Source organism: Garra rufa, unplaced genomic scaffold (assembly GCF_049309525.1).
Source record: "Garra rufa unplaced genomic scaffold, GarRuf1.0 hap1_unplaced_002, whole genome shotgun sequence".
In the NCBI taxonomy this organism is placed as follows: domain Eukaryota; kingdom Metazoa; phylum Chordata; class Actinopteri; order Cypriniformes; family Cyprinidae; genus Garra; species Garra rufa.
This window is the reverse complement of record NW_027394277.1, coordinates 7,930,273-7,951,518: the sequence shown is the minus strand read 5'-3', so window position 1 is coordinate 7,951,518 and position 21,246 is coordinate 7,930,273. Positions and strand designations below refer to the sequence as shown.

The 21,246-nt window shown below is 37.7% G+C and overlaps 15 non-coding genes across 15 annotated transcripts in view; all 15 read left to right on the top strand.

Moving 5' to 3' along the window:
• The first annotated feature begins 65 nt into the window (after positions 1 to 65).
• LOC141305745 (5S ribosomal RNA) lies at positions 66 to 184 on the top strand. The gene has a single exon (XR_012344709.1). It is a non-coding gene; the product is annotated as a 5S ribosomal RNA (ribosomal RNA).
• An 84-nt stretch (positions 185 to 268) lies between these two features.
• LOC141305744 (5S ribosomal RNA) lies at positions 269 to 387 on the top strand. Its single transcript, XR_012344708.1, has one exon. It is a non-coding gene; the product is annotated as a 5S ribosomal RNA (ribosomal RNA).
• A 753-nt stretch (positions 388 to 1,140) lies between these two features.
• On the top strand, positions 1,141 to 1,259 carry LOC141305743 (5S ribosomal RNA). Its single transcript, XR_012344707.1, has one exon. It is a non-coding gene; the product is annotated as a 5S ribosomal RNA (ribosomal RNA).
• An 84-nt stretch (positions 1,260 to 1,343) lies between these two features.
• On the top strand, positions 1,344 to 1,462 carry LOC141305742 (5S ribosomal RNA). The gene has a single exon (XR_012344706.1). It is a non-coding gene; the product is annotated as a 5S ribosomal RNA (ribosomal RNA).
• A 7,134-nt stretch (positions 1,463 to 8,596) lies between these two features.
• LOC141306947 (5S ribosomal RNA) lies at positions 8,597 to 8,715 on the top strand. The gene has a single exon (XR_012345904.1). It is a non-coding gene; the product is annotated as a 5S ribosomal RNA (ribosomal RNA).
• Positions 8,716 to 15,988: 7,273 nt separating this feature from the next.
• LOC141305741 (5S ribosomal RNA) lies at positions 15,989 to 16,107 on the top strand. The gene has a single exon (XR_012344705.1). It is a non-coding gene; the product is annotated as a 5S ribosomal RNA (ribosomal RNA).
• A 753-nt stretch (positions 16,108 to 16,860) lies between these two features.
• On the top strand, positions 16,861 to 16,979 carry LOC141305740 (5S ribosomal RNA). The gene has a single exon (XR_012344703.1). It is a non-coding gene; the product is annotated as a 5S ribosomal RNA (ribosomal RNA).
• An 84-nt stretch (positions 16,980 to 17,063) lies between these two features.
• On the top strand, positions 17,064 to 17,182 carry LOC141305739 (5S ribosomal RNA). Its single transcript, XR_012344702.1, has one exon. It is a non-coding gene; the product is annotated as a 5S ribosomal RNA (ribosomal RNA).
• A 752-nt stretch (positions 17,183 to 17,934) lies between these two features.
• On the top strand, positions 17,935 to 18,053 carry LOC141305738 (5S ribosomal RNA). Its single transcript, XR_012344701.1, has one exon. It is a non-coding gene; the product is annotated as a 5S ribosomal RNA (ribosomal RNA).
• Positions 18,054 to 18,806: 753 nt separating this feature from the next.
• Positions 18,807 to 18,925, top strand: LOC141305737 (5S ribosomal RNA). Its single transcript, XR_012344700.1, has one exon. It is a non-coding gene; the product is annotated as a 5S ribosomal RNA (ribosomal RNA).
• Positions 18,926 to 19,009: 84 nt separating this feature from the next.
• Positions 19,010 to 19,128, top strand: LOC141305736 (5S ribosomal RNA). The gene has a single exon (XR_012344699.1). It is a non-coding gene; the product is annotated as a 5S ribosomal RNA (ribosomal RNA).
• Positions 19,129 to 19,881: 753 nt separating this feature from the next.
• On the top strand, positions 19,882 to 20,000 carry LOC141305733 (5S ribosomal RNA). The gene has a single exon (XR_012344697.1). It is a non-coding gene; the product is annotated as a 5S ribosomal RNA (ribosomal RNA).
• An 84-nt stretch (positions 20,001 to 20,084) lies between these two features.
• On the top strand, positions 20,085 to 20,203 carry LOC141305732 (5S ribosomal RNA). Its single transcript, XR_012344696.1, has one exon. It is a non-coding gene; the product is annotated as a 5S ribosomal RNA (ribosomal RNA).
• A 753-nt stretch (positions 20,204 to 20,956) lies between these two features.
• LOC141305731 (5S ribosomal RNA) lies at positions 20,957 to 21,075 on the top strand. The gene has a single exon (XR_012344695.1). It is a non-coding gene; the product is annotated as a 5S ribosomal RNA (ribosomal RNA).
• An 84-nt stretch (positions 21,076 to 21,159) lies between these two features.
• The window catches only part of LOC141305730 (5S ribosomal RNA), a 119-nt gene continuing 32 nt past the window's right edge, over positions 21,160 to 21,246 (top strand). The window contains exon 1 of the ribosomal RNA XR_012344694.1: positions 21,160 to 21,246. This exon is cut by the window's right edge and continues 32 nt beyond it. This is a non-coding gene — a ribosomal RNA (5S ribosomal RNA).

The following is a 21,246-nucleotide window of genomic DNA, read 5'->3' as shown; positions in this document are numbered from 1 at the left end:
TTATATAATATGCTGGCTTTTACGGAGGCTGATCTTTAAATAGCCCACTTTTTGGAGCAGCCCTCGCTTACGGCCATACCGCGCTGAGAGCGCCCGATCTCGTCTGATCTCGGAAGCTAAGCAGCGTCGGGCCTGCTTAGTACTTGGATGGGAGACCGCCTGGGAATACCAGGTGCTGTAAGCTTTTGCCTTTTCTTCACTATTTATATAATATGCTGGCTTTTACGGAGGCTGATCTTTAAATGGCCCACTTTTTGGAGCAGCCCTCGCTTACGGCCATACCGCGCTGAGAGCGCCCGATCTCGTCTGATCTCGGAAGCTAAGCAGCGTCGGGCCTGCTTAGTACTTGGATGGGAGACCGCCTGGGAATACCAGGTGCTGTAAGCTTTTGCCTTTTCTTCACTATTTATATAATATGCTGGCTTTTAGAAAGACGTGTTTTACCGCTCTATTTATTACAATCATTTAAATGTATTATAGAGTTTTAAGTGTTTTACATGTTTTTTAGGCCATTTTATTACTCTTAACATTTTAAGTGAGTGTGTGTCTTTAAAAAATGGATGGTTGGCCTGCCATGTGACTAGACACATGACAGGAAGCAGGAAGTACAACTGTATAAGAGAGCAGCGTGACAAACAAAGGACAGTCACCAAACTGTTGGATTGAGGAGTTGCTAATTTTAGAGCTCACCTTTCCATTCACCACCTGCAAACTTTGGATTACACTTTCTGTGGATTGTATATACACCGGTGGACACTCACATTGGACTTATCAACACACTGGGATTCTTGGACTGTTTTTAGGGTATGGACAAATGAACTGTATTCTTTTAACAGCGTTTACCTCGTTTTATCGTGTTGTTTTAAAGTCTTTTATGTGAACCTTGTAAATAAACCAAATCTATTTAAACCAATCTTCTTTTATGTCTCATTCTTTTAACCACTAGTCATCTCTCACAGTTAAATCTGACCCCATTTTAGTCTTGTAACTCGGCTGATAAGGCCGATTGTTACACTTGGATGGGAGACCGCCTGGGAATACCAGGTGCTGTAAGCTTTTGCCTTTTCTTCACTATTTATATAATATGCTGGCTTTTACGGAGGCTGATCTTTAAATAGCCCACTTTTTGGAGCAGCCCTCGCTTACGGCCATACCGCGCTGAGAGCGCCCGATCTCGTCTGATCTCGGAAGCTAAGCAGCGTCGGGCCTGCTTAGTACTTGGATGGGAGACCGCCTGGGAATACCAGGTGCTGTAAGCTTTTGCCTTTTCTTCACTATTTATATAATATGCTGGCTTTTACGGAGGCTGATCTTTAAATGGCCCACTTTTTGGAGCAGCCCTCGCTTACGGCCATACCGCGCTGAGAGCGCCCGATCTCGTCTGATCTCGGAAGCTAAGCAGCGTCGGGCCTGCTTAGTACTTGGATGGGAGACCGCCTGGGAATACCAGGTGCTGTAAGCTTTTGCCTTTTCTTCACTATTTATATAATATGCTGGCTTTTAGAAAGACGTGTTTTACCGCTCTATTTATTACAATCATTTAAATGTATTATAGAGTTTTAAGTGTTTTACATGTTTTTTAGGCCATTTTATTACTCTTAACATTTTAAGTGAGTGTGTGTCTTTAAAAAATGGATGGTTGGCCTGCCATGTGACTAGACACATGACAGGAAGCAGGAAGTACAACTGTATAAGAGAGCAGCGTGACAAACAAAGGACAGTCACCAAACTGTTGGATTGAGGAGTTGCTAATTTTAGAGCTCACCTTTCCATTCACCACCTGCAAACTTTGGATTACACTTTCTGTGGATTGTATATACACCGGTGGACACTCACATTGGACTTATCAACACACTGGGATTCTTGGACTGTTTTTAGGGTATGGACAAATGAACTGTATTCTTTTAACAGCGTTTACCTCGTTTTATCGTGTTGTTTTAAAGTCTTTTATGTGAACCTTGTAAATAAACCAAATCTATTTAAACCAATCTTCTTTTATGTCTCATTCTTTTAACCACTAGTCATCTCTCACAGTTAAATCTGACCCCATTTTAGTCTTGTAACTCGGCTGATAAGGCCGATTGTTACACTTGGATGGGAGACCGCCTGGGAATACCAGGTGCTGTAAGCTTTTGCCTTTTCTTCACTATTTATATAATATGCTGGCTTTTACGGAGGCTGATCTTTAAATGGCCCACTTATTGGAGCAGCCCTCGCTTACGGCCATACCACCTTTGGCGCACTAGAGGGAGCTAGTGAGTTGTTTACACGGTTTGGCTGCAGTAGGGAGAGAAAGGCTCTCCACCATTTTGTGTTTTTTGTTTGTTTGTTTTGCATCATTTAATTAGTGTTTTATTTTATTTTTTTGTCAGTTTTATAACCACCTGACAGCAGCAGTTTGCTGGCTGGAAGGTGGTTAGTATTTTTTTTCTCTTTTTTTGATAAACAATGGATGGATTTATGGCAAACGACTTTGGACTGGCTGGAGAGACAAGCATGGTTAACGATACTGGACTGGCGGGAGAAACTGGAATGGTCAATGACACTGGACTGGAAAAACGACAACGACAACGAGCTGGACCTAATTTGGAAAGAAAAGGAGTTTTGGAAAAACGGAGGTATTTGAAAGAAGCAACGGTGATTATTAATGTGGAAGAGGCAAATGACGCAAAAGGGGTGGACGTTATCAAAGCTGTGGCTGAACAGATCGGAGGAGGAAAAATTTTAGCGGTGCGACCAAGACAAAGCAAAGAATATGAACTGACTCTGGAAAAAGAAGAAATGTGTGACGCTTTGATGGATGGACTGAAAATAAAAGGGACAGTATGTGAGGTAAAAAAACTTCAAAACAGAGACTATGTTGTTTCTTTCATGCATTTGCCTGTCTACCTGGATGATGAAGAAATTTTAGGAAAATTGAATGGATGGGGTGTTCTACCCGTGTCAAAAATGAAACGAAGGCTGTATCCGGGCACTAACATTGAGGATGGTACAAGGTTTGTTAGAGTGAGGTTCCCAAGAGAAGTTGTCTCCCTCCCTTACAGCACAAAGCTGGAAACAGCTGAAGGGCCGCAATATTTCCGGGTGATGCATAGCCACCAGGTGAAGACCTGTCGGTTGTGCATGAGCCCGGAACATCTAATGAAAGATTGCCCTGATTTTAAATGCCACAAATGTGAGGAGAGGGGGCACTTCGCACGGGACTGTACTGCGGTTAAGTGCCCGGAATGCCGAAAGATCTTAGACAGATGTGAGTGTTGGTTTGGGGAAGAGGAGGGAGGTACAGAAATCCAGGTGGATGGGCAAATGCATGAAAGAAGCAGCAAGCATGACGGAAATATTGAAAAAGAGAATGCAACAGAGAGTTTGCAGCAACATGAAATGGAAAAAGAAACAAACAACGAGAAGGACAGAGAAGGCGAGCAAAAGGAGGAAAATAGCAAGCAACAAACACTACAAGGAACTTTAACATGGACACCAATGGAAATAACTTCAACTTTTAAAGATTTTCTGGATGAGGTGGATAAAGAGAGACAAGTGGAAAAGAAGCAAAACAAAGAAACAGACAGTGAAGAAGAGGAAAACATGGAGGACATGGGAAAGGACAGAGTGGAGAAACCAACAAGAAGACGGACATTAAAGGTAACACCAAATGTGGAAGTTGCAAGAAAAACAATTATGAAAAAGGGACGAGTAAAATGTTTGAACCGATATGAAGTACTGATGGGTTTGGAGGAGGACTGAGAAGATGGTTTTTAAATGTTTACCACTTTTTTTAATGGTTTTAAATTGTGTGACTTTTAATGCAAGAGGGCTGTTAGATTTTAAAAAATTTGAAAAAGTTAAAGAAAAATGCAAGAGAGAAGACATCATTGCACTACAGGAAACAAACTGGAGGGATGATTTAATGAATGATTTTAAAAAAAGATGGGATGGAGGGGTTTTATATAATAATGGAGATGGAAGGCTGGGGAGAGGAGTGGCATTTTTAATGAAGGAAGATATTTTTAAAGTAAGCACAATTATATTTAAGGACAACGTGGGGAAATGTATGGTAGTCAAAACAAAATATGAAGAAAGAGATTTGATTTTAGTAAATGTACATGCACCGGGGGAGGAGAAGGCAAAGAAAGAGTTCTTTAATGTTTTAAGAAATGTTCTTAAGAAACATAGAGATATAATAATGATGGGTGATTTTAACACAGTTTTTAGTAAACAAGACATGGCAGAAGGAATGGTTTTTAAAACTGACAGAGGGAGAAAAGAATTAAAAGCTTTAATGCAAGAAAATAATATGACAGATGTTTGGAGAGAAAGAAATGAAAAGAAAAAAGAATTTTCAAGAAGACAAATAGTGGGACATTTTTTATGCCAAACCAGAATAGACTTTATTTTATGTACGAGAAATGTGGAGAATTTTATTGAGAAGATTAAGTATGAAGAAACAAGTTTTAGCGATCACAAGTTTTTATTTTTTATGGTGGACGGGAGTAAAATGCAAAGGGGGCCGGGAGTATGGATTTTAAATACACAGGTTTTAAAGAATGAAGATTATGTTTCAAAGGTTAAGGAAATTATAGCAAAAGAAACGAAAAATGGAATGTATGAAGAGGATAAGAGAATATGGTGGGAGAATGTAAAATTTCTAATCAAAAAATTTTCAATGAAATATTGCAATTTAATACAGAAATGCAAGAGATACAAAGAAAAAGAAATACAAGAAATGTTAGGAATGGAATTGAACAGAGAAAATAAAGACATACAAAAGATCAGGGAAATGGAAGAAAAACTGAAAGAAATAGAAGAAAAAAAGTATGAGGGGGCGAGGCTAAGAAGCAAAGCCAAATATGTGGTGGAGGGAGAAAAATGTACCAAGTTTTTTTTTGACCTGGAGAAAAAGAGAGAGCAAGCCCAAATGATAAAAGAAATAAAAGGGGTGAAAGGGGAAATTGTGGAAGGGAATGAAAAGGTCTTAAAAGAAATACAAACTTTTTATGAAGATCTGTTTAGCTCAAGGGGTGTGGAAGAGGAAAAGACAAAGAAACTGTTGAATCAGATAAAAGCAAGAGTAAGTGATGAGGATAAAAAAGAATGTGACCAAGAAATTAGGGAAGAAGAGATTGAAAGAGCAATAAATCAACTGAATAAAAAGAAAAGTCCAGGTATAGATGGTTTGGGAACTGAATTTTATTTATGTTTTAAAGGAGTTTTAATAAAGGTTTTAAATGAGGTTTTTAAAGAAATTTTTGAAAAAGAAGGTATTAATGAAAGAACAAGCATGGGGTTAATGAAACTGATATATAAAAGGAAAGGAGAAAAAACTGATTTAAAAAACTACAGACCAATTACAATGTTGAACACGGATCTTAAGATTTTAGCAAAAGTTTTAGCGAATAGATTAAAGGAAGTATTGCCAAGCATAATTAAAACAAATCAAGCATACGGTGTAAAAGGAAGGGACATAGCAGATATAACGATGAGTATAAGAGATGAAATATGGTATATGAAAGAAAAAAATGAAGAGGGATATGTAATTAGTCTAGATTTTGAGAAAGCTTTCGATAGGGTGGAACACGGGTATTTATTTGAGGTTTTAAGGGTTTTTGGTTTTGGGGAAAATTTTATTAAATGGATTGAGATTTTATATAGGGGTGCTCTAACAAGAATAAAATGCAATGGGTTTTTAACAGAATGTTTTAAAATCACTCGATCAATTAGACAGGGTTGTCCACTTTCAGCATTATTATATTCACTTGTATCGGAACCATTAGGATTGCTTATTAGACAGAAAGAAGGAATAATAGGGATAGAAATAGAAGAAAATAAGACAGAGGGAAAAGTTTTTCAATATGCTGATGACACAACAATAATTGTAAAAGGGAAAGAGAGCGTGCAAGAAGTTATGAAGGTTGTAAATGAATACTGTAGAGGGTCTGGAAGTAAAATAAATGAAGACAAAACTGTATACATGAGATTTGGTAAAGCTGGGGATTTAATGGAATGTTTTAATTTCAAGGAAGTGGAAGAAATGAGGATTTTAGGAGTTTTAATGGGGAAGAATGAGAAGAAAGTAAGAGATGACATGTGGGAAGAAATAATAACAAATATAGAGAGAAGATTAAATTTTTGGAAATTAAGAACTTTAAATTTGAAGGGGAAGGTTTTAATATTGAATGTTTTAATGATTTCTAAGCTGTGGTATGTTTTATATGTATCTGAAATACCTTTATGGACGGAACAGAGGTTGAAGAAATCTTTTCTTGACTTTTTATGGGAGGGAAAGCCAGCAAGAATTGCATATAATACAATATTAGGGGCGGTAGAGAGGGGTGGCTTAGGACTGATGGATGTAGAACAGAGAAAAAATGCTTTAAGGGTGAAAATAGTGAAAAAATACCTGCAAGAGGATAACAAAAGTGAGTGGAAGAAAACAATGAAATACTTTTTAAACAAATGTGGTGATTTTAACATGGGGGATGGAATTTTATGGATGAAAACAAAAAATTGGATGACAGAAGGTTTACCAGAGTTTTACAGAGAAATTTTAAGTGCCTGGGGGAAGTTTTTAGCAAACATTGAGTACAATCCACACGGGAGAGAAAACATTTTAAATCAACCTCTGTTCTTAAATAACAACATTTTAAAACAAGAGAAAGAAATATTTTTTAAGAAATGGATGGGAGTGGGGATAACCAGGTTGAGAGATATTTTATATGAGTTCAAAGAGGGGTTTTTACCAACACAATACATTGAGGACACAATGGAAATGGCAAAAGAAGAATATACTGAAAAAGAAATAACAAACAATTATGAAACCATAAAAAATGCAATACCAAAAGACTGGATTAAAAGGATTGAGAGTATGGAAGAAGTGCAAACAGAGAAAATATATGTGAAATTGGGGGAGAAATTGTTTGATTTTAAAGAATGTACTGTAAAAATGTTTTATTGTGTTTTTAGAGATGGTGTTTTTAAAGAGCCGATTGTAAATAAGTACTGGGTGCAAAAATTCAGCGACTTAAAAGTAGATTTTATATGGAGAAACATGAGAGGAAGATGTGTGGAGACAAAATTGGAATGTTTGGAGTATTTTATAAGACATAAGGTGGTTTTTACTGAAATTATTTTAAAGAAAATAGGGATGGAACAAAACGCAATGTGTAAAGTTTGCCAGGAGAAAGAGGAGGGGATTTTACATATGTTTTTATATTGTAAAGAATTGGAGGCCTTTTTAAACAAATGTAAATGTGTAATTAGGGATTTGACTGTGGAATGGGATGAAAATGTAATTGGCTGGAACAGAGTGGTGATGTTGGGGTGGGAAAAGAAGTGTAATAACAAAAAGTTTATAAATCTGTGGATAATGTTGATGAAAAGTGCAATATGGGAAAGAAGAACTGTGGCTAAAAAAGAAAAAACTGTGTTGGATGTTTGGAAACTGTTTAAAAGGAAAACTGAAGTGTACATGGGAAGACTGTATCTGCATTTTAATTGTGAAAATAATTTAGATGCTTTTTATCATGTTTTTACTCCACACGTTTGTTCTGTCTTAAAAGATTTGATGTGGAAACTGCCAGAATTTGAAAGAGATTTCTGAAATTCCTGAATGTATATATAGAGAATGTGATATGAAAATGTTTTGTTTAAAGGAAAACTTTTAATCTTATTTGTATTTTAATGTTTGGAATTTCTTAATAAAAAAAAAAAAAAAAAAAAAAAAAAAAAAAAAAAAAAAAAAAAAAAAAAGAGCGCCCGATCTCGTCTGATCTCGGAAGCTAAGCAGCGTCGGGCCTGCTTAGTACTTGGATGGGAGACCGCCTGGGAATACCAGGTGCTGTAAGCTTTTGCCTTTTCTTCACTATTTATATAATATGCTGGCTTTTAGAAAGACGTGTTTTACCGCTCTATTTATTACAATCATTTAAATGTATTATAGAGTTTTAAGTGTTTTACATGTTTTTTAGGCCATTTTATTACTCTTAACATTTTAAGTGAGTGTGTGTCTTTAAAAAATGGATGGTTGGCCTGCCATGTGACTAGACACATGACAGGAAGCAGGAAGTACAACTGTATAAGAGAGCAGCATGACAAACAAAGGACAGTCACCAAACTGTTGGATTGAGGAGTTGCTAATTTTAGAGCTCACCTTTCCATTCACCACCTGCAAACTTTGGATTACACTTTCTGTGGATTGTATATACACCGGTGGACACTCACATTGGACTTATCAACACACTGGGATTCTTGGACTGTTTTTAGGGTATGGACAAATGAACTGTATTCTTTTAACAGCGTTTACCTCGTTTTATCGTGTTGTTTTAAAGTCTTTTATGTGAACCTTGTAAATAAACCAAATCTATTTAAACCAATCTTCTTTTATGTCTCATTCTTTTAACCACTAGTCATCTCTCACAGTTAAATCTGACCCCATTTTAGTCTTGTAACTCGGCTGATAAGGCCGATTGTTACACTTGGATGGGAGACCGCCTGGGAATACCAGGTGCTGTAAGCTTTTGCCTTTTCTTCACTATTTATATAATATGCTGGCTTTTACGGAGGCTGATCTTTAAATGGCCCACTTTTTGGAGCAGCCCTCGCTTACGGCCATACCGCGCTGAGAGCGCCCGATCTCGTCTGATCTCGGAAGCTAAGCAGCGTCGGACCTGCTTAGTACTTGGATGGGAGACCGCCTGGGAATACCAGGTGCTGTAAGCTTTTGCCTTTTCTTCACTATTTATATAATATGCTGGCTTTTAGAAAGACGTGTTTTACCGCTCTATTTATCACAATCATTTAAATGTATTATAGAGTTTTAAGTGTTTTATATGTTTTTTAGGCCATTTTATTACTCTTAACATTTTAAGTGAGTGTGTGTCTTTAAAAAATGGATGGTTGGCCTGCCATGTGACTAGACACATGACAGGAAGCAGGAAGTACAACTGTATAAGAGAGCAGCATGACAAACAAAGGACAGTCACCAAACTGTTGGATTGAGGAGTTGCTAATTTTAGAGCTCACCTTTCCATTCACCACCTGCAAACTTTGGATTACACTTTCTGTGGATTGTATATACACCGGTGGACACTCACATTGGACTTATCAACACACTGGGATTCTTGGACTGTTTTTAGGGTATGGACAAATGAACTGTATTCTTTTAACAGCGTTTACCTCGTTTTATCGTGTTGTTTTAAAGTCTTTTATGTGAACCTTGTAAATAAACCAAATCTATTTAAACCAATCTTCTTTTATGTCTCATTCTTTTAACCACTAGTCATCTCTCACAGTTAAATCTGACCCCATTTTAGTCTTGTAACTCGGCTGATAAGGCCGATTGTTACACTTGGATGGGAGACCGCCTGGGAATACCAGGTGCTGTAAGCTTTTGCCTTTTCTTCACTATTTATATAATATGCTGGCTTTTACGGAGGCTGATCTTTAAATGGCCCACTTTTTGGAGCAGCCCTCGCTTACGGCCATACCACCCTGGGGGCGCTAGTGAGTTGCTGGTAAAACAGGAAGTGTTCGGCTGCAGTGGGTGAGAAAGGCTCACTCTGTTTTGTTTTTTATTTGTTTGGTTTGTGGACAGTTGTTTTTTTCTTATTTTTGATTTGTTTTTTTGTTAGTGGCTAAGCTTCCCAGCAGCATTGTGCTGTCTGGGAAGTTTTTGTAGTGATTATGGCTTCAAGAACGGACAGATTACAAGGTGAAGACGTGTATATGCCTGGAGAAAGACGAGACGAAACAGAAAATGGGCGGGAAATAAGACAACGAGATGGACAGAAACGAACGGATTACAAAAAGAAGTACTCCAAAGAGGCAACAGTGATTGTGGATATGGTGGAGTTGAGAGATGCAAGAGCGGAGGATATTATAAAAGCAGTGAATGAAAGAATTGGAGGAGGTAAGATACTGGCAGTAAGACCTAGGCAAACAAAGGAATATGAAATAACACTGAGGAGTAAAGAGGATTGCAAAGACTTGGATGATGAATTAAAGATAAAAGGAAAAATGTGCAAAATAAGACATTTGCAGGATAGAGAATATGTGGTTTCCTTCATACATTTGCCGGCCTACATTGAAGATTCAGAGATTCTTGATAAATTAAAAGATTGGGGAGTAACACCAGCATCTGATATTAGAAGGAGGATGTATCCGGGCACAGAAATTGCAGACGGTACGAGGTACCTAAGGGTTAAATTCCCGAAGGAAGTGGTGTCGCTCCCATATAGCACAAAATTTAACACGGAGGAAGGAACACAATATTGCCGGATTTTACACGATCGGCAGGTGAAAACCTGTCGGTTGTGTATGAGTCCAGGGCATATGTTCAAAGACTGTCCGGAATTCAAGTGTTTTCAGTGCGAGGAGCAAGGACACTTCGCAAGAGATTGTGAGGCAATAAAGTGCCCGGATTGCAGAAGAGTGCTGGTAAGATGCGAGTGTTGGATGGAGGGGGAGAACGTATTACATAATGAAGAAATTTTCAATGAAGGAAGGCAAATGTTGAAAGAAACAGAAATTGAGGAAGTGGAAAATGAGGAAGAGGCTGGGACAGAAAAGGAAACAAATAAAGAAGCCAACGTAGAAAATCAAGAGGTAATTGAGAACTCTCAGGAAGGGGAAATGGAAAATATATGGACACCTTTGGAAATAACACAGAGAACTTTCGAGACAATGGAGAATAAAGAACCAAAAAGCAAGGAAGAGCAAACAAAAGGTGACTTGGAGCAAATTAAAGAAAGAGAAAACCAAGAGGAGTTGGGGACCTTTCAGAAAGGAGAGAGGGAAGAGATATGGACACCGCTGGAATTAACACAGAGAACTTTAGAGGCAATGGAGATTCAAGAACTAAAAAGCAAGGAAGAGCAAACAATAGGTGCATGGGAGGAAAATAAAGAACTGGAAAAGACAGACAGATGGAGGGACGGAAAAGAAGTAGTAAGAAGAAGGACTATTAAGGTAAAACCCAATATTGAAGGTGCAAAGAGAAAGAGAAGAAAAGAACAGAATAAGGATGCAGAAAATTCTAAATGGGTCAATAGTTTTCAGGTGTTAATGGAGGAGGAGGAGGAGGAAGAAGATTAGCCCCCCCCTTTTTTTTGAATATATTATTAATTCTTTTACACATTAATTATCTACTCAATTTTTTTTTCACCTTTTTTCAATGTTTTTAAAACTGATATCATGGAATGCTAGAGGTTTGATGAATATGGAAAAATTTGAGATGATGTGTGTATTATGTAAAGGAATTGATGTGATTGTGTTGCAAGAAACAAATTGGAAAAATGAAAGTATGAAAAGGTTCCAAACAAAATGGGATGGGAATATGTATTTTAATAATGGAGAAGAAAATGTGGGAAGTGGTGTAGCTATTTTAACCAGTAGAAGAATAGGAGGAAAAGAACAAGTGATATATGATGATAAAATGGGGAAAAGCTTAGCAGTGAAAATAGAAAAAGGAGAAGAGAATTTAATTATTTATAACATTCACGCCCCAAATGAAGAGAAAGAAAAGAAAAGTTTTTTTAGTAAAATATCTGACAATGTAAGAATATGGGAAAAGGGTATTTTGATTGGAGATTTTAATACTGTTTTTACGGAATTAGACTTGGCAAGTAACATGGTTTTTAGAATAGATAAAGGTAGAGAAGAATTGAAAAAGATGATGGAGGATTGCCAATTGATTGATGTTTGGAGGGAAAGAAACAGAACAAGAAGAACTTTTTCTAGAAGACAGATGGTTTTAAAAGAGCTAAAACAAAGTAGAATAGATTATGTTCTATGTATGAAGGAAATGGAAGGGATGATAAAGGATGTATTTTATGAAGTTGTAGGGTTGAGTGATCATTCTTTATTGCATTTGACAATAGATTTTACAAAAGTGGAAAGAGGAAGAGGGGTATGGATTTTAAATGCGGAGGTTTTAAAGAGTGATGATTTTAAGGACAGAATTAAAAAGGTGGTAGAAGGAAATCTAAAAAATGATATGTATAAGGAAGATAAAGTAATTTGGTGGGATAATGTTAAGTGGGAGATAAAGAAAAGCTCAATGGAGTATAGTCAATTTTTTCAAAAAATCAAAAGACAAAAAGAACAACTGTTAAGGAAGAAGCTAGAAAATGAGCTAAGAAAAGAGGCGGAGAAGATGGGGAAAGGGAATATTGAGGAAATAGTAATGTTACAAGATAAGCTAAAATTAATGGAAGAAGAAAAGTGTAAAGGTGCAATAGTAAGAAGTAAAGCAAAGTATGCCGTAGAGGGAGAAAGATGTACACAATTTTTCTTTAATCTGGAAAGAAACAGACAAAAAGCAGATCTAATAAAAGAGGTTTTAAACAAAGATGGCAATTTAGAGACGGAAACGGAAGGAATTTTAAAAACAGTTAGGCAATTTTATATGGACTTGTTTAAAAAACAAGGAATAAAAAGAGAAGATGAAGAATTTTTAATAAAACAAATCCAAACAAAGGTAAATAAAGAAGACAAGAAATTCTGTGATGAGGATATTAAAGCAGAAGAAATAGAGATTGCAATCCAACAATTATCGACAAGGAAAAGTCCAGGGGTAGACGGTCTAACAAATGAATTCTATAAGGAATTTAAAGAGCTATTAGTACCGATTTTAAAAGAGGTTTATGAAGAAATTTTTAAGAAAGGGATATTGAGTGAAACAATGAAAATAGGAATGATAAAAATTATATACAAAAGAAGAGGTGATTCAAAAGATCTCAAGAATTTTAGACCAATAACAATGCTGAATACAGATTTTAAAATTTTAGCAAAGGTTTTAGCCAATAGATTAAAAAGTATTTTACCCAAGATTATTAAAACAACACAAGCATATGGGGTGCAAGGAAAAGACATAGCAGATGTGGTTAAAAGTATAAGAGACACAATATATTATATGAAAGAGAAAGATAAAGGGGGGTTTTTAATTAGCTTAGATCTGGAGAAGGCGTTTGACAGAGTAGAACATGAGTTTTTATTGGAGGTTCTTAAAGGTTTCGGGTTTGGGGAAAAATTTAGAAAATGGATACGAATTTTTTATAAGGATGTTTTAACTTGTATAAAATGTAATGGTTTTTTAACTGAATGTTTTCAGCCAACAAGGTCGATAAGACAAGGATGTCCATTGTCTGCCTTATTATACACGCTGGTAGCTGAACCTTTAGGTTTGGCTATAAAGGCAGACAGAAACATAAAAGCAATACAAATTGAGAAAAATGAAAAAAGAGAACCGGTGTATCAATACGCGGACGATACTACTTTGTTGGTTGAAGATATTCAGAGTATTAAAGAGGCAATGGGGATCTTAGAGCGCTATTGTAATGGTTCAGGAGCAAAAGTGAACGTGGGGAAAAGTGTGTGTATGAGGATTGGAAATGTACAAGAAATATCACAACACATACCATTCAAAGAAGAAAAGGAGATGATTAAAATTTTAGGAATTTGGGTAGGGATGGATTTTAATAAGACAGATAATTTGAATTGGGAGGGAGTTTTAATTGGAATTGAGAAAAGATTAAGATTTTGGCAGACCAGAAATTTGACTTTGAAGGGGAAAGTTTTAATTATTAATGCTTTATTGCTTTCTAAAGTTTGGTATGTGTTGGCAGTAACCCCATTGCCTCAAGGGTATTATAAGAAAATCAAAGAAGGGGTTTTAAAGTTTTTATGGGGAAAGGGGAGAGCCAAGATTGCATATCAAACATTGATTGGAGATATTAAGGAAGGAGGTTTGGGGCTTTTAGACACTTTTTTAAGAATGAAATCTTTAAGAATTAAAAATGTTCAACATTTTTTGGAAACAAGGAAGGAAGTAATTTGGAAATGTGTGATGGAATACTTTCTGGAAAAATGTGGTCTTTTTAAAATGGGGTGTAATGTTTTATGGATGAAGGTTAAAAATTGGATGACAGCAGGAATACCAAGGTTTTATATGGAGGTTTTAGAGACATGGGGTGAATTTTTAGAAAATGTACAGATTTTACCAAAAGGAAGAGCTCAGATTTTAGAACAGCCTCTTTTCTTAAACCCAAATATTGTAAATGAGGGGAATGTAGTATACTATAAGGAATGGTGGGATGGAGGCATAAGACAGGTAAAAGATGTATTATATGAAGTGATAAAAGGATATTTACCATTACAAGTTATTGTGGATGCTGTGGCGGATGATTTTAAAAGAGTGTATAAAACAAGATTACAGAAACAATATGAAGAGTTGAAAAAAGCAATACCAAAGGAATGGATTGAAAAAATTGACAATAATGAGACAGGTGATGAGAATGAATTGCCGGAGGTATATCTTAAAAAGACTGCTGGGGAAAAAATCAAATTGAAAGAATGTACAGTGAAAAATTTGTATGTGGTTTTTAGGTCAAGGGCTTTTACGAAACCAGTAGCACTCAGCTACTGGAAAGAAAGGTATGATGATTTGAATGAAAAGGAAATATGGGGAAATGTAAGATTAAAGTATATTGAACCAGTTTTAGAAAATTTTAACTACTTATTGAGACACAATTGTATTTTAACTGAAATGAGACTGTGTAAAATAGGACTTGAACAAGATGATATATGTAAAGTATGCAGAAAAGAAGGGGAAGGTTTACGGCATTTGTTTTTCTATTGTGAAAAATTGGAAGATTTTATGAGAAAGTTAAAAAAAATCGCAAAACTGCTTTTGGGAAAGAAATATGTGGAGGAACAAAAGAAATGGGAAAAAATGTTTCTATTTGGTATGGAAGATTGTAAAATGTATGTTTTTAATATATGTGTAACAGTGGCAAAATATGTAATTTGGTTAAGGAGGAACATGGCAAAATATGATGGAAAAAAGGTGGATGTATGGATTATGTTTAAAAACAGGATGGATATTGTTGTAAACTTGATACAGAACTATCTTTTATCACATGAGAAGGAGGAGGTTTTTATTGAAATATTGGTGAAGGGAAACCCTATGATTGAATTCAAAGACCATACAATAAAGTGGTTATGGGGAAATATGTAAAATATGTTAAACACAAATGTTGTAACACCTAAGGAAAACTTGTGAATCTCTGAAATGTAACAAAATTTTAATTTTTTAAATAAAGGAGGAAAAAAAAAAAAAAAAAAAAAAAAAAAAAAAAAAAAAAAGAGCGCCCGATCTCGTCTGATCTCGGAAGCTAAGCAGCGTCGGGCCTGCTTAGTACTTGGATGGGAGACCGCCTGGGAATACCAGGTGCTGTAAGCTTTTGCCTTTTCTTCACTATTTATATAATATGCTGGCTTTTAGAAAGACGTGTTTTACCGCTCTATTTATTACAATCATTTAAATGTATTATAGAGTTTTAAGTGTTTTACATGTTTTTTAGGCCATTTTATTACTCTTAACATTTTAAGTGAGTGTGTGTCTTTAAAAAATGGATGGTTGGCCTGCCATGTGACTAGACACATGACAGGAAGCAGGAAGTACAACTGTATAAGAGAGCAGCATGACAAACAAAGGACAGTCACCAAACTGTTGGATTGAGGAGTTGCTAATTTTAGAGCTCACCTTTCCAATCACCACCTGCAAACTTTGGATTACACTTTCTGTGGATTGTATATACACCGGTGGACACTCACATTGGACTTATCAACACACTGGGATTCTTGGACTGTTTTTAGGGTATGGACAAATGAACTGTATTCTTTTAACAGCGTTTACCTCGTTTTATCGTGTTGTTTTAAAGTCTTTTATGTGAACCTTGTAAATAAACCAAATCTATTTAAACCAATCTTCTTTTATGTCTCATTCTTTTAACCACTAGTCATCTCTCACAGTTAAATCTGACCCCATTTTAGTCTTGTAACTCGGCTGATAAGGCCGATTGTTACACTTGGATGGGAGACCGCCTGGGAATACCAGGTGCTGTAAGCTTTTGCCTTTTCTTCACTATTTATATAATATGCTGGCTTTTACGGAGGCTGATCTTTAAATGGCCCACTTTTTGGAGCAGCCCTCGCTTACGGCCATACCGCGCTGAGAGCGCCCGATCTCGTCTGATCTCGGAAGCTAAGCAGCGTCGGGCCTGCTTAGTACTTGGATGGGAGACCGCCTGGGAATACCAGGTGCTGTAAGCTTTTGCCTTTTCTTCACTATTTATATAATATGCTGGCTTTTAGAAAGACGTGTTTTACCGCTCTATTTATTACAATCATTTAAATGTATTATAGAGTTTTAAGTGTTTTACATGTTTTTTAGGCCATTTTATTACTCTTAACATTTTAAGTGAGTGTGTGTCTTTAAAAAATGGATGGTTGGCCTGCCATGTGACTAGACACATGACAGGAAGCAGGAAGTACAACTGTATAAGAGAGCAGCATGACAAACAAAGGACAGTCACCAAACTGTTGGATTGAGGAGTTGCTAATTTTAGAGCTCACCTTTCCATTCACCACCTGCAAACTTTGGATTACACTTTCTGTGGATTGTATATACACCGGTGGACACTCACATTGGACTTATCAACACACTGGGATTCTTGGACTGTTTTTAGGGTATGGACAAATGAACTGTATTCTTTTAACAGCGTTTACCTCGTTTTATCGTGTTGTTTTAAAGTCTTTTATGTGAACCTTGTAAATAAACCAAATCTATTTAAACCAATCTTCTTTTATGTCTCATTCTTTTAACCACTAGTCATCTCTCACAGTTAAATCTGACCCCATTTTAGTCTTGTAACTCGGCTGATAAGGCCGATTGTTACACTTGGATGGGAGACCGCCTGGGAATACTAGGTGCTGTAAGCTTTTGCCTTTTCTTCACTATTTATATAATATGCTGGCTTTTACGGAGGCTGATCTTTAAATAGCCCACTTTTTGGAGCAGCCCTCGCTTACGGCCATACCGCGCTGAGAGCGCCCGATCTCGTCTGATCTCGGAAGCTAAGCAGCGTCGGGCCTGCTTAGTACTTGGATGGGAGACCGCCTGGGAATACCAGGTGCTGTAAGCTTCTGCCTTTTCTTCACTATTTATATAATATGCTGGCTTTTACGGAGGCTGATCTTTAAATGGCCCACTTTTTGGAGCAGCCCTCGCTTACGGCCATACCGCGCTGAGAGCGCCCGATCTCGTCTGATCTCGGAAGCTAAGCAGCGTCGGGCCTGCTTAGTACTTGGATGGGAGACCGCCTGGGAATACCAGGTGCTGTAAGCTTTTGCCTTTTCTTCACTATTTATATAATATGCTGGCTTTTAGAAAGACGTGTTTTACCGCTCTATTTATTACAATCATTTAAATGTATTATAGAGTTTTAAGTGTTTTACATGTTTTTAGGCCATTTTATTACTCTTAACATTTTAAGTGAGTGTGTGTCTTTAAAAAATGGATGGTTGGCCTGCCATGTGACTAGACACATGACAGGAAGCAGGAAGTACAACTGTATAAGAGAGCAGCATGACAAACAAAGGACAGTCACCAAACTGTTGGATTGAGGAGTTGCTAATTTTAGAGCTCACCTTTCCAATCACCACCTGCAAACTTTGGATTACACTTTCTGTGGATTGTATATACACCGGTGGACACTCACATTGGACTTATCAACACACTGGGATTCTTGGACTGTTTTTAGGGTATGGACAAATGAACTGTATTCTTTTAACAGCGTTTACCTCGTTTTATCGTGTTGTTTTAAAGTCTTTTATGTGAACCTTGTAAATAAACCAAATCTATTTAAACCAATCTTCTTTTATGTCTCATTCTTTTAACCACTAGTCATCTCTCACAGTTAAATCTGATCCCATTTTAGTCTTGTAACTCGGCTGATAAGGCCGATTGTTACACTTTTATGGGAGACCGCCTGGGAATACCAGGTGCTGTAAGCTTTTGCCTTTTCTTCACTATTTATATAATATGCTGGCTTTTACGGAGGCTGATCTTTAAATGGCCCACTTTTTGGAGCAGCCCTCGCTTACGGCCATACCGCGCTGAGAGCGCCCGATCTCGTCTGATCTCGGAAGCTAAGCAGCGTCGGGCCTGCTTAGTACTTGGATGGGAGACCGCCTGGGAATACCAGGTGCTGTAAGCTTTTGCCTTTTCTTCACTATTTATATAATATGCTGGCTTTTAGAAAGACGTGTTTTACCGCTCTATTTATTACAATCATTTAAATGTATTATAGAGTTTTAAGTGTTTTACATGTTTTTTAGGCCATTTTATTACTCTTAACATTTTAAGTGAGTGTGTGTCTTTAAAAAATGGATGGTTGGCCTGCCATGTGACTAGACACATGACAGGAAGCAGGAAGTACAACTGTATAAGAGAGCAGCATGACAAACAAAGGACAGTCACCAAACTGTTGGATTGAGGAGTTGCTAATTTTAGAGCTCACCTTTCCATTCACCACCTGCAAACTTTGGATTACACTTTCTGTGGATTGTATATACACCGGTGGACACTCACATTGGACTTATCAACACACTGGGATTCTTGGACTGTTTTTAGGGTATGGACAAATGAACTGTATTCTTTTAACAGCGTTTACCTCGTTTTATCGTGTTGTTTTAAAGTCTTTTATGTGAACCTTGTAAATAAACCAAATCTATTTAAACCAATCTTCTTTTATGTCTCATTCTTTTAACCACTAGTCATCTCTCACAGTTAAATCTGACCCCATTTTAGTCTTGTAACTCGGCTGATAAGGCCGATTGTTACACTTGGATGGGAGACCGCCTGGGAATACCAGGTGCTGTAAGCTTTTGCCTTTTCTTCACTATTTATATAATATGCTGGCTTTTACGGAGGCTGATCTTTAAATAGCCCACTTTTTGGAGCAGCCCTCGCTTACGGCCATACCGCGCTGAGAGCGCCCGATCTCGTCTGATCTCGGAAGCTAAGCAGCGTCGGGCCTGCTTAGTACTTGGATGGGAGACCGCCTGGGAATACCAGGTGCTGTAAGCTTTTGCCTTTTCTTCACTATTTATATAATATGCTGGCTTTTACGGAGGCTGATCTTTAAATGGCCCACTTTTTGGAGCAGCCCTCGCTTACGGCCATACCGCGCTGAGAGCGCCCGATCTCGTCTGATCTCGGAAGCTAAGCAGCGTCGGGCCTGCTTAGTACTTGGATGGGAGACCGCCTGGGAATACCAGGTGCTGTAAGCTTTTGCCTTTTCTTCACTATTTATATAATATGCTGGCTTTTAGAAAGACGTGTTTTACCGCTCTATTTATTACAATCATTTAAATGTATTATAGAGTTTTAAGTGTTTTACATGTTTTTTAGGCCATTTTATTACTCTTAACATTTTAAGTGAGTGTGTGTCTTTAAAAAATGGATGGTTGGCCTGCCATGTGACTAGACACATGACAGGAAGCAGGAAGTACAACTGTATAAGAGAGCAGCATGACAAACAAAGGACAGTCACCAAACTGTTGGATTGAGGAGTTGCTAATTTTAGAGCTCACCTTTCCATTCACCACCTGCAAACTTTGGATTACACTTTCTGTGGATTGTATATACACCGGTGGACACTCACATTGGACTTATCAACACACTGGGATTCTTGGACTGTTTTTAGGGTATGGACAAATGAACTGTATTCTTTTAACAGCGTTTACCTCGTTTTATCGTGTTGTTTTAAAGTCTTTTATGTGAACCTTGTAAATAAACCAAATCTATTTAAACCAATCTTCTTTTATGTCTCATTCTTTTAACCACTAGTCATCTCTCACAGTTAAATCTGACCCCATTTTAGTCTTGTAACTCGGCTGATAAGGCCGATTGTTACACTTGGATGGGAGACCGCCTGGGAATACCAGGTGCTGTAAGCTTTTGCCTTTTCTTCACTATTTATATAATATGCTGGCTTTTACGGAGGCTGATCTTTAAATAGCCCACTTTTTGGAGCAGCCCTCGCTTACGGCCATACCGCGCTGAGAGCGCCCGATCTCGTCTGATCTCGGAAGCTAAGCAGCGTCGGGCCTGCTTAGTACTTGGATGGGAGACCGCCTGGGAATACCAGGTGCTGTAAGCTTTTGCCTTTTCTTCACTATTTATATAATATGCTGGCTTTTACGGAGGCTGATCTTTAAATGGCCCACTTTTTGGAGCAGCCCTCGCTTACGGCCATACCGCGCTGAGAGCGCCCGATCTCGTCTGATCTCGGAAGCTAAGCAGCGTCGGGCCTGCTTAGTACTTGGATGGGAGACCGCCTGGGAATACCAGGTGCTGTAAGCTTTTGCCTTTTCTTCACTATTTATATAATATGCTGGCTTTTAGAAAGACGTGTTTTACCGCTCTATTTATTACAATCATTTAAATGTATTATAGAGTTTTAAGTGTTTTACATGATTTTTAGGCCATTTTATTACTCTTAACATTTTAAGTGAGTGTGTGTCTTTAAAAAATGGATGGTTGGCCTGCCATGTGACTAGACACATGACAGGAAGCAGGAAGTACAACTGTATAAGAGAGCAGCATGACAAACAAAGGACAGTCACCAAACTGTTGGATTGAGGAGTTGCTAATTTTAGAGCTCACCTTTCCATTCACCACCTGCAAACTTTGGATTACACTTTCTGTGGATTGTATATACACCGGTGGACACTCACATTGGACTTATCAACACACTGGGATTCTTGGACTGTTTTTAGGGTATGGACAAATGAACTGTATTCTTTTAACAGCGTTTACCTCGTTTTATCGTGTTGTTTTAAAGTCTTTTATGTGAACCTTGTAAATAAACCAAATCTATTTAAACCAATCTTCTTTTATGTCTCATTCTTTTAACCACTAGTCATCTCTCACAGTTAAATCTGACCCCATTTTAGTCTTGTAACTCGGCTGATAAGGCCGATTGTTACACTTGGATGGGAGACCGCCTGGGAATACCAGGTGCTGTAAGCTTTTGCCTTTTCTTCACTATTTATATAATATGCTGGCTTTTACGGAGGCTGATCTTTAAATAGCCCACTTTTTGGAGCAGCCCTCGCTTACGGCCATACCGCGCTGAGAGCGCCCGATCTCGTCTGATCTCGGAAGCTAAGCAGCGTCGGGCCTGCTTAGTACTTGGATGGGAGACCGCCTGGGAATACCAGGTGCTGTAAGCTTTTGCCTTTTCTTCACTATTTATATAATATGCTGGCTTTTACGGAGGCTGATCTTTAAATGGCCCACTTTTTGGAGCAGCCCTCGCTTACGGCCATACCGCGCTGAGAGCGCCCGATCTCGTCTGATCTCGGAAGCTAAGCAGCGTCGGGCCTGCTTAGTACTTGGATGGG